Source organism: Orycteropus afer, unplaced genomic scaffold (genome assembly GCF_000298275.1).
Source record: "Orycteropus afer afer isolate SDZICR_OR568_19922 unplaced genomic scaffold, OryAfe1.0 scaffold00008, whole genome shotgun sequence".
Taxonomy (NCBI): domain Eukaryota; kingdom Metazoa; phylum Chordata; class Mammalia; order Tubulidentata; family Orycteropodidae; genus Orycteropus; species Orycteropus afer.
Window position 1 is genome coordinate 14,987,459 of NW_006921595.1, and position 10,238 is coordinate 14,997,696.

Here is a 10,238-nt window from a genome sequence, read left to right on the forward strand (position 1 = left end):
AAGAAAAAAAGGGAAAAGAAAAGAATTTAAAAAAAAATTTTTTTAACCATGAACAGGGAAAAGAAAAATAAAAGGTGTAAACTAGGACCTGGGATGGGAAGAATAGTAAAAAGGACAAAAGTATTATTAATAATAGTAGTTTTAAAACAGACAAATACAAGCAAACTAAACACCAGGAAAAAAAAGAGAAAAAGAAAATGAAAAAATCACCCAGGCTCCATCTGAGTACACAAACTGGGATGGAGTTCCTGTGGGTCCAGAAGGTGGGTGGGAGTGGGGAGTGCTTGCACCTCTGTTCACCAAGCAGGGGTAGGGTATAAGACTAACAAGAGCAATGTCGCACCTTTTCAGTTGTGCAGGTCCGGAGTATCCTTGGGGTTACTCGAAAGCAGAACCTGTTCTTAAGCCCCTGGAATCTTGGAGAGTGCTGTCTCTTTAAATATCCAAAATGGTCAAGCTGCTTGTAAACATTCAAAATGGCAACACCCTCCAGACAGGCAAAACTCCACAGCTTTGCCTACCTTTCTCTTCACAGCTGCTTCCCCTTTTATTCCACAGCAACCAGAGCAGTCCTCTATGCAGTCCCTGGCTACCAGGGCTGATTTTCAGGTTAATTCTTAGGTCCTACCACCACTCGGGAATCTCCAAGCTGCCTGTGCCATCAGGATCGCTCAGGATTGCTGCCAGACCACTGGTCCGTATGTCTCCTTTTTTGGTATTTTCATGCAAATTCTTCTGCTAGTCAGGATTTAGTCCACTTCTTTATCCTTCCCTTCAAAGGTCAGAGGTCCAGGATTATCTTCTGTGTCTGTGTTAATCAGTTTCCCTTTTCTTTGTTGAAGAGGGTTTGTGCAGACTTTCTGCCATTCCACCATCTTGGAATCATTTTGTCTTTCCTGTCTTCTGAGCTTTGTTTTTGGGCAAATGCTTCCCTTTTAGCCTCATAGGGATGACTATACCAAGAAGTGCATTCCTGCCTGGTGTTATTATTCACTTTATAGGCTTGTCTAATGTTTGACTGAGAGTTGATCCCTGGAGTGGGCTCAGTTTGAGGCTTTAAGGGTGTCTAAGTATCACAATCTTGGGGGTTCCACCGGTCTTTATTAGACCAGTAAGTCTAGTCTGTTTTATGATTTTGAATTTTGTTCTATGTTTTTATTCTCCTTCTTTGTGCAAGACTTTCTATTGTGATCCTGACCAGAGTGGTTGGTAGTGGTGGCTGGGTACCATTTAGTTCTTCTGATGTCAGGGTAGTGGAGTTTGTGGCTCATGTAGTCCATTAGTCTTTTGGTCTGTTTCCTTGAGTCTTCAATTTTCTTCTCTCTTCCTTGTTATGGGTGAGGAAGGACCAATAGCAACATATATTTTGGTGGGGGAAACAATTAAATTCACAACAAGAACTGTGCTTTTTTAAAAGTTATCCATATGAGATCAAATGGGCACCAGTTACTCTAAAGCATAGATGACAAGTTTAGGGGGCAGTAAGATTAGTGATACCACCTCGGAAACCCAAGGAGGGGTCGCTATGAGTCGGGTCCGACTTGATGGCAAACAACAACAAGACTAAATTAATGGGAGTTGAACAACTAGAATGGGAATAATGAGAATGTTGATATAAACTGAAGAATGCAACCAATGCCATTAAATATTATATGTAGAAATTGTTGAATAGGAACCTGTTTTGCTATGTATAGTTTCATCAAAAATAAAATACTTGAAAACAAGAGAGAGAAAGATGGGGAGGAAGGAAGGAAGGAAAGGAGGGACAGAAACCTCTTTTAAAGAATAAGACTCATTCTCTACAAAATGACTAATTTACAAAAAATTAAACCAGATTGTAGAAAGGACTTTATTGTCCATTCCTTCAGTCATCAGTCAATCTACAAACAAGTACAATTTATGGAGGGTACTTCCTGTATATTAAACACTGTTTCAGGTTCTAGAGACACAAAAATAAATAATGAATAAGATGAATAAAGAGCTAGTCCTATAGCTTGGTGGTAGGCAAAAATAGATGCATGCCTCCACGAGAGAGTAAAGTAAGAGTCCTTCTTGCAGTTGGTAGAAGAAGCTGCAGCAGCAGTTAAGAGTTTGGTTAATCAGTTGGCCAAAGAGCTTCAGCAAACTGTAACTAGGATAGAGGTAATTTGATATCAATATAGGAAAAAGATCATTCAGATCATTCCTGAATATAATGCTATTTTAGGAACAAATCAAACTATCTCCTGGTGATCTGAACAACAAGCAGTGGCATCTGACTTCATACCAAATTCCTTGAAGACACAAGCTACGGACTGTCTTCTAGAACAAGTATCCTCTTACTGACAAGGACAAGGGATATGTCTCTAATTTCCTACTTTCTACTTAATGCAAACAGCATGAAACAATTGGAGGCCTTGAATTAGTTTAATTTCTGAAACTAAAAGGAGTAATAAAGTACACCCATAGATAATGTATTTTAACTCAAGTATATGAATTGTTTGAGCACCTACTCTATGCAGAGTAGAGTTTTGGGGATCTAAGAGAATACTAGTTTTCTTTTTTCCTAGTCAGTTTGATATAGTAGGAGAAATAAAGCAGGTAGCCCATGTTAAAGGCTATCAAAATACTGTAAACACATTTGGACTTAAAATTTTTGAAAAAACAACTCAGGATTTTTCATAGTATTGGGTTCAATTAGGTAGTGGCAGCACTACAGAACTTTTTTATCTTCAAAAATTTTTTTTGACAGTTTCAATAAATTTTAACCTAGGTTTAAAACCAAAACCAAACCAACCAACCAACCCACTGCCATTGAGTTGATTCTGATTCATAGTGATCCCTAGTGGGTTTTCAAGGCTATAAATCTTTATGGAAGTAGTTTGCCTCATCTTACTCCCATGGGCAGCTGGTGGGTTTGAATTACCAACCTTCTCAGGCAGTCAAATGCCTTAGCCACTGCACCACCAGAGCTCCTTAACCTAGGTTTAATGGAGGAAAATTCCCCTCATTTAATATGTATCTTCTTTTAAATTCACTCTTTCCAGAATTCCTTGAAGGAGACTGCAAAAAGGAAAATGAGTTGGAAATCAAGTGCAAAGAGGGAGTCAGTCATTTGAGTTCAAAGTCTGCTTCTAAAGTCAACACATGGAAGGTTCCATCTAATTGCTTCATTAAGTAGTGTCAATATGTTGGGAGTCAGGATGCTACTACAATGTATTGCTGGACAGAAAGAAAAGAGGCTTCCCTCTTTGAAAAATAAACTTTTACTAGAGAGAAAAGGGAAGCTGGAAGCAAGGAGCATGAGCCAAATGAATTCTGACATCAAATGAAGGTGAGTCCTCTGAAAACTCACTAAGTGGAATATTCCTAGAGGGAAAAGGGAATTTCCTGATGAGGCAATAAACTCCCAAGTTCATCCTAATATGATGGTTATAAAGCAACTGATATTTATATAAGACCAAAAAAGGGGCAGGGTATCTTCTGAACTTCTGTAACTATACAAGAGGAACACAGAATCACCAGCAGTAGCCCAAGGCCTGCTCTTATGAGGCCAGACATGCTGCCACCCTCCAACCCTCTTACTAACCTTGTTACCAACCATCCAACCATCCTGCCATGGCACCCACCACCTCTGCTGGGTTTGATAATTCACTGCAGTGGCCACACAGAACTCACAGATTATAGGGTTTATTAGGGGAGCAACAGGCTATAATTCCAGTTCAGGAATGCACTCAGTCTCTCTCAACTGGCCATCTCTCTCAGCAGCTGGCTGTCTCTCTCAGCATCTGGCCATCTCTCTCAGTAGCATGTCTCTCTCTCTCAACAGGGTGTGCCTCTCACATCACTCAGCAGTGTCTCTCTCATGTCTCTGTCTCAGCAGCACATCTCTTTCAGCAGTGTGTCTTTCTCAGTCGGCAGCCAGATAGACTCTCTTCTGCCTCTAGAAGGGCTCCTTTTAAGCTTGTCAGAGTGGCAAAACTAACCAATCCCAACATCAGAATTCTATACACCTGAGAGAGTGCACGCGCATGCGTGTATGTGTGCGCACACACATGTGAACTTCCAGAAGATTATTTTGTGCTGCCCCAGGTGGATAACTTTAACCATCAGCTACTCAGTTGCTCACAGTAAAGTGGGAGTTACAAAGACTATGTCTGGAAAAGCCATACCATGTAATTTACTACACCGCAAAGGCTTTATGCATATACAAAATTTATTCATATACTTCCACTCATTCTATTTTTTCATTTAACTCTTTCAAAAGAGTTCTGCCAGGTAGATATCAATCTTATTGCTTAGTATACCAAGGCTCAGAAAGGTTCACAACATATTTGCTCTGTGTATATCCTGCTAGGTCAGAATAATGAGTACAGTGCAAATGCCATCTATCCTTGAGCTTGTCCATGTGTCTGTCTGCCTCGTTGGATAAAAACAACCTTGGGCAACATTTTCATTTGGGTCCTTACACCTAATATAAGCCCACCATCCATGTCCTTTTCAGTTATGTTCTCTGCTACTCAGTTTCCTTCTCATTCTATTCTTCAACCTAATGTCCGCATGGTTGCAGTCTGACACCCTGTATTGTATGCCTTCTAATATCCTTGTCCTGTTTGGACCAACTCTCTTCTCCTTACTCTACCTGATTATCTTTACCAATACTCAGCTTTCACACAGAGCAGTGGTTCTCAACCCCAGGCTGCGTATTAGAATTGCATGTAAGCCTCAAAAGACACCAACTTATACCCAATCTCTAGAGATTCAGGTCTAATGGTTATTCATAATGTTTTAAAAGTTCTCTCCTGGGGAGGAAGGCAGGGTTCTTTCCTGTGTGATTTAACATAAGGCTAGGGTGCCAGAACCATTGCTCTTGGGCTTCAATTCACTAAAGGGCTTTCTCAAGTAGAGATAGTGATTTTCTTAATACTCCTGTTGCTGAAAAATGTGTGTGCCAAAGAGTTGGCATTCTTCTTATCTAGTCCTTGCATATCATTCCACACCAGTTTCTCCATCCTTGAGTGAAAATGCAACCTCTGAGGCTCATGTAACCAGCTATACAATCCTCTATGTATATCCTTATCTTATTAAGGATGTAGCTACTGGTCCTTCTCACCTTTCCAAGTTTTGCTATCAATCCTATGCATTCTCAATGCCCAAGTACATGACCGATCTGCTTCTTGGCCTTGACCTCCCCCATGTGAAAGCTCTTTATCTCCTTTTCACTCCAGAATATTTTGGGAGGGATGTCAGAATTGTCTTATACAAAATCTACAACCCTGGCTTCCTGTACCCACTCTCTCTATGCTTCTTTGTCTTTGGTGCAGTATTATGATACCTCCTTTCTTAGATGAGAAATACTGTCCCAGACCTTATAATCTGAAACTATTACTGAAATCTAAGATTCCAATACCAAATTTTCTGAACATGGGTTGTCTATAACTATCTCACACCTCTCTCAGTCTAACCAACTAATCAATATTAACCAGCATTAAGACATATAGTCCTTTACCCTACAAGACTTTTAACAGCTAACTTCTGGCTACTCTTATATCTCTATTCAATCTAAATTGCCTCTTCAATTCCTTAATTGTTCTTCCGCTAATTCCATCACTTTTCCTGCCTTCTTTTCTTTCTGGTTCATCTACCTGATTCCCTGGCTGGATTCAACATGTTTCATCCTCTGTTTATTTCCAGATTTTGAGTACTGCTGGTGAAGACTTTATAACTGTGACTAATTGTCACTATAAATGAATCTTTTCCAAATTCATGTTCAGTTTTTAAAGCTGCTTGGCAACACTTAACACCTACTCTGCTACTCTCTGAATGGCTATTTTTGATGTTTTCACCACTCTCCTCAAACTTGTCCTAACTTTTTATCTTTGGCCACTTGGCACTGCCTTTTATTACTTACCTGAGAGAAGAGAGGTCATCAGATGTGACTGCATTAACTTCCTTACTTCCTGTCAATATATGTGTCTGTATCCACCTTTGTCTTCTTCCTTCCTCAACAAACTGAAGGGGTCTTACTACTCCAACCCAAGGGTCATGCCCTCAAATTCTATTCTGGAGCACATCTCCTCCCAGCTCCTGAAAGATCCTTTTTCATCCTTTTCCTCATCAGCATCTCCTTTTCCATTCCTTCTCTTGAAGCAGTCTTGCTCCTACTTAAAAAATATTCTCCTTTGATTCCATAGCTCTAATTAGGCACTTCTGTTTATCTCCTCCTCTTTACAGTCAAGTTTCTAGAAGAACTGATCTCTTTTGTCTCTACTTCATCATTTCCCACCTATTTGTATAACCCAGTGCAATGTGGCTTCTGGGTTACTATGCTATTGAAACAGCTTTCACTATGTTCACAAGAGACCTTCACATTCCATCTGATGACACTGTTCTTTTCTCACTTGTCTCTAAGCATCGAGGCTTCTGGCCATTCCCATCTTCATACTCGTCTCCTGTAACACCACTCTTGCCTGGATTTTCTCTAATCTTTGCTCATTCCTCCTTCATCTTCCTCTATTCCCTATTTGTGTATCAGTGCTAACTCAATTCCCTGTATGCTAAACCTTTTTCTAGATGATCTCACTTGCATCTATAATTCAACAATTAGCTATGCACTGATGACTCCCAAATCTGATTCTCCACCCAAGAATTCTCTTAACCAGCTCTCTATAAGACCATGGCACTTGAATATTTCATAGATACCTCAAGCTCAATGTGCCTAAAACCAACTCTTCATTTTTCTCCCAAACCTATTTTAATGTCAGGGAATGAAACCTTTGTGCATTCACTTTTCTCCTATCACTTCTATGTTCAATCCACTGCATTGTTTCATCTTCCTCCTTGCCTCCTCTGAAATCACTTCCTTCCTTATCATGTCCACTGTCACCACTTAGTTCAGTTCATTGTCTTCTAGATTGCTGCATCAGCCTCCTAACAGATGGTCCCACACCAGCTTCTTCTCATGTCAAGTCACTGTTTCCTCCATAGCCAGTGTGAGGTTTCCAGTGTGAAATTCTGACCCTGTCACAGACCTGCTTCAATTCCTTTAATATGTCCCATGCTTAGGTTAAAGTTCAACCTCCTTTTATTTTTGCAGAAGGGAGTTTATAGTCTGAGCCGTTGCTCTCTAGGCTCATTGATAATGATACAAATGCTTATCTATATTTTCCAGCTTATAATTATACACATGTTCATCTACACTGTCTTCTAATTCATTTCACATTCTAATATTTAAATCACCTGAAACACTTTTGATTTAAATCACTTGAAACACCTAATAGTGCTTTTTCCTATATGATTAGTCAATTGTTCTATCACCATTTATTGAATGAATAATCTATTTTTCCCCACTGAAATTAAATGAATATTTTAGCATATATTCATTTATTTAAAAAACATGTATCGACAGTCTGGAAATTCATCAAGATTAGAGTTACGGTATGATCCAGTAATTCCAATTCTAGAGATATATGCAAGAGAATTGAAAATAGGGTCCAAAACAGACACATGCATACCAGTGTTCATCACAGCCATATTCCCAACAGCCAAAAGGTGGAAACAACCTAATTTCCATCAACTGATGAATGAACAAATAAAATGTGAAACAGAACTGCAATGGAATATTACTCAGGCTTAAAAAAGGAATGAAGTGCTGATACATGCTACATGAAAACATTATACTATATGAAACAAGCCAGCCATAGAATATCACATATTGTATGATTCCATTTCTAGGAAATGTCCAAAATAGACATATCTATATAGACAGAAACTGGATTAATGGTTGTCTTGGACTGAGGAAGATGTGAAACAGGGAAAGGAAGTAAATGGAAGGTTATAGCTAATAGGCATATGCTTTATTTTGGAGGTGATACAAATATTCTAGAATGGATTGTAGTAATGGTTGCACAACTGTTGTTACACTAAAACCCACTGAATTTTATCTTTTAAAGAGTGAATTGTATGGTATGTGAATTATAGCTCAAAAAGCTGTTATAAATAAAGTATGTATGTACTGAGTATCCACAATGTTCTAGGCTCTATTATAGGATATAGCAAAGAAGAAAACAGACAAAATCCATGCTTCCACAAATCTTACATTCTAGTGGGAATAGGGAGCAGATATTAACCATAGTAAATGACTAAATAAAATCATCTATTAGAAAGTGACAAATGCTACAGTGAAAATGTAGAACATGCTAAAGGGGATGAAGCATACTGGAGAAGGGGGGTTGCAATCATACCTAGTGCTCAGAAGGTGCTTTTCAAATAAAGGCTTGATGGAAGGGAGGGAATGAGCCATGCAGATGTTCTGAGGAAACACTTCAAGGCAGAGAGACAGCCAGTGAAAAGGGCCTGAGGTGGGCGCATTCTTTATATATTTAAGAAACGTGGGAGCGTGATTGAAACAGAGTACTAAGGAAAGTGATAGTAGGAGGTGAGATCATGAGAGATCATGTAGGATTTTGTAAGCCTTTGTAAACTCTTATGTTTGCTCTGAGTGCAGTAGGGAGTTATCAAAGGGATTTTAGCAGAAAAGTAAATTAATCTCACTTACATTTTGTAAGGATTATGCTTTGTTCAGAACAGATCTAGCGAAGAAGTAGCAAAAATAGAAGCAGGAAAACGTGGTAGGAAGTTTTTACAATAATCCAGTACAGGGATGATGACTTGGTTCAGGGTAGTGGAGACAGAGAGAAGTGGTCAGATTGTGAATTTATTTTAAAGTAGGAAGCTAGAGAATTTCATGGAATGCCATGTCTGGGATCTTAAATAAATGGGAAGATACAAATCAATTGATGTAAAACTTGCCTGAAACCTACATACTAAAAAAATTCCATTATCAGCAATTAAAACCAAAAACAAACTAAACACACTGCCACTGAGTCAAATACGACTCATAGCGACCCCTCCTTGGGTTTCTGAAATGGTATCTCTATGGAAGTAGACTGCCCAGTCTTCCTTCCAAGGAGTGGTTGGTGGGTTTGAACCACCAGCCTCTGGCAATTAGAGATGGCACCAATTTTAATCAGTCCTCAATTAATGAAATCAGAACTCAATTAGTAAGTCTCTGGGTGGCACAAGTGGTGAAGCACTTGACTACTAGCCAAAAGGTTGGCAATTCACTCACACAGAGGACTCTTGGAAGACAGGCCTGGTGAATTGCTTCTAAAAGGTCAAAGCCTTGAAAACCCTATGGAGCAGTTCTATTCTGCACACATGGGGGCACCATTAGTCAGAATCAACTGAAGGGCAACAAACAAGCACCACCACCAATTTTAAAACTAAACTTGAGAAGGCAAGTTTCTAAGTAAAAATATGTAAAGTGACTGGTAGCACTAACTCATATGTCAATACTATTACATCCCCCAAAGTTATGGGTAACTATAACAATGAGAATTTGAAGTTCAATGGTTTCAATGTTAGGATGTAAGTAGGTTTTCCCTATAATTTTGGAAAGAATGAGAATATGACTGAGAATGCAGAAAGGATCATGAAAGAGAACATTCATCAGTCTAAATTAAGCCAGGCAAACACACCCAAAAAGACGACTGAATTTTGGAGAAGGTAATACTGAATAATAAGAAAAAGAATAATTAGATAACTGATACTTTTGAAACAGACAATGAGGGAAGAATTGGACAAAAGTCCAATTTATTCAATGAATAGAATGCATTATCATACCTAAAAGCAGATTTTATGGTGGTAATTATAGAAATTTGAAATTTTAGGGTATAAAGTTAATACAGATGCAATTTCTTTTAACAAAATAAAAAAGTTTGATAATGCAACGAAATTAAACAATTTAGTTACAAAAGGATAAGTCTTTTAAAATGATTAATCATGGGATGCCTGCAGTAATGAGCTTTCTCTAAAATATTTCATTTTATTTAATTTTAAAAAGACTCACTGACATTTATGTCATGAACACAACTATTACATAATTACCAATTATTACCAATGTAAGCAGAATTGTCATTATACATTATTAATCTAGAGAGAATTAGTGTATCTCTAAACATCTATGAGAAGGATCAGATATATAAACTCAGAGCCTGTTGAAGTCAGGAGGTCTGATTTTCTAAATGACCTTGATCAAGTCATTTAAACTTCCTGTGCCACAGTTTTCTCACGTGTACAATAAAGATCTTAATTGATCATAGTTGATTTCAAATCCTCCCCATCTATCATTTCACTTTGTTTATGAATTTAAATTTTTAAATTTAAGGTAAAATATTTTTATATTTATATATAAACTA

General features: G+C 38.2%; 1 protein-coding gene across 1 annotated transcript in view; it reads right to left on the minus strand.

The window, feature by feature from the left end:
- DNAH11 (dynein axonemal heavy chain 11) overlaps window positions 1-10,238 on the minus strand; it is a 455,361-nt gene that overhangs the window by 101,652 nt on the left and 343,471 nt on the right. The gene's annotated exons all lie outside the window — the stretch shown is intronic.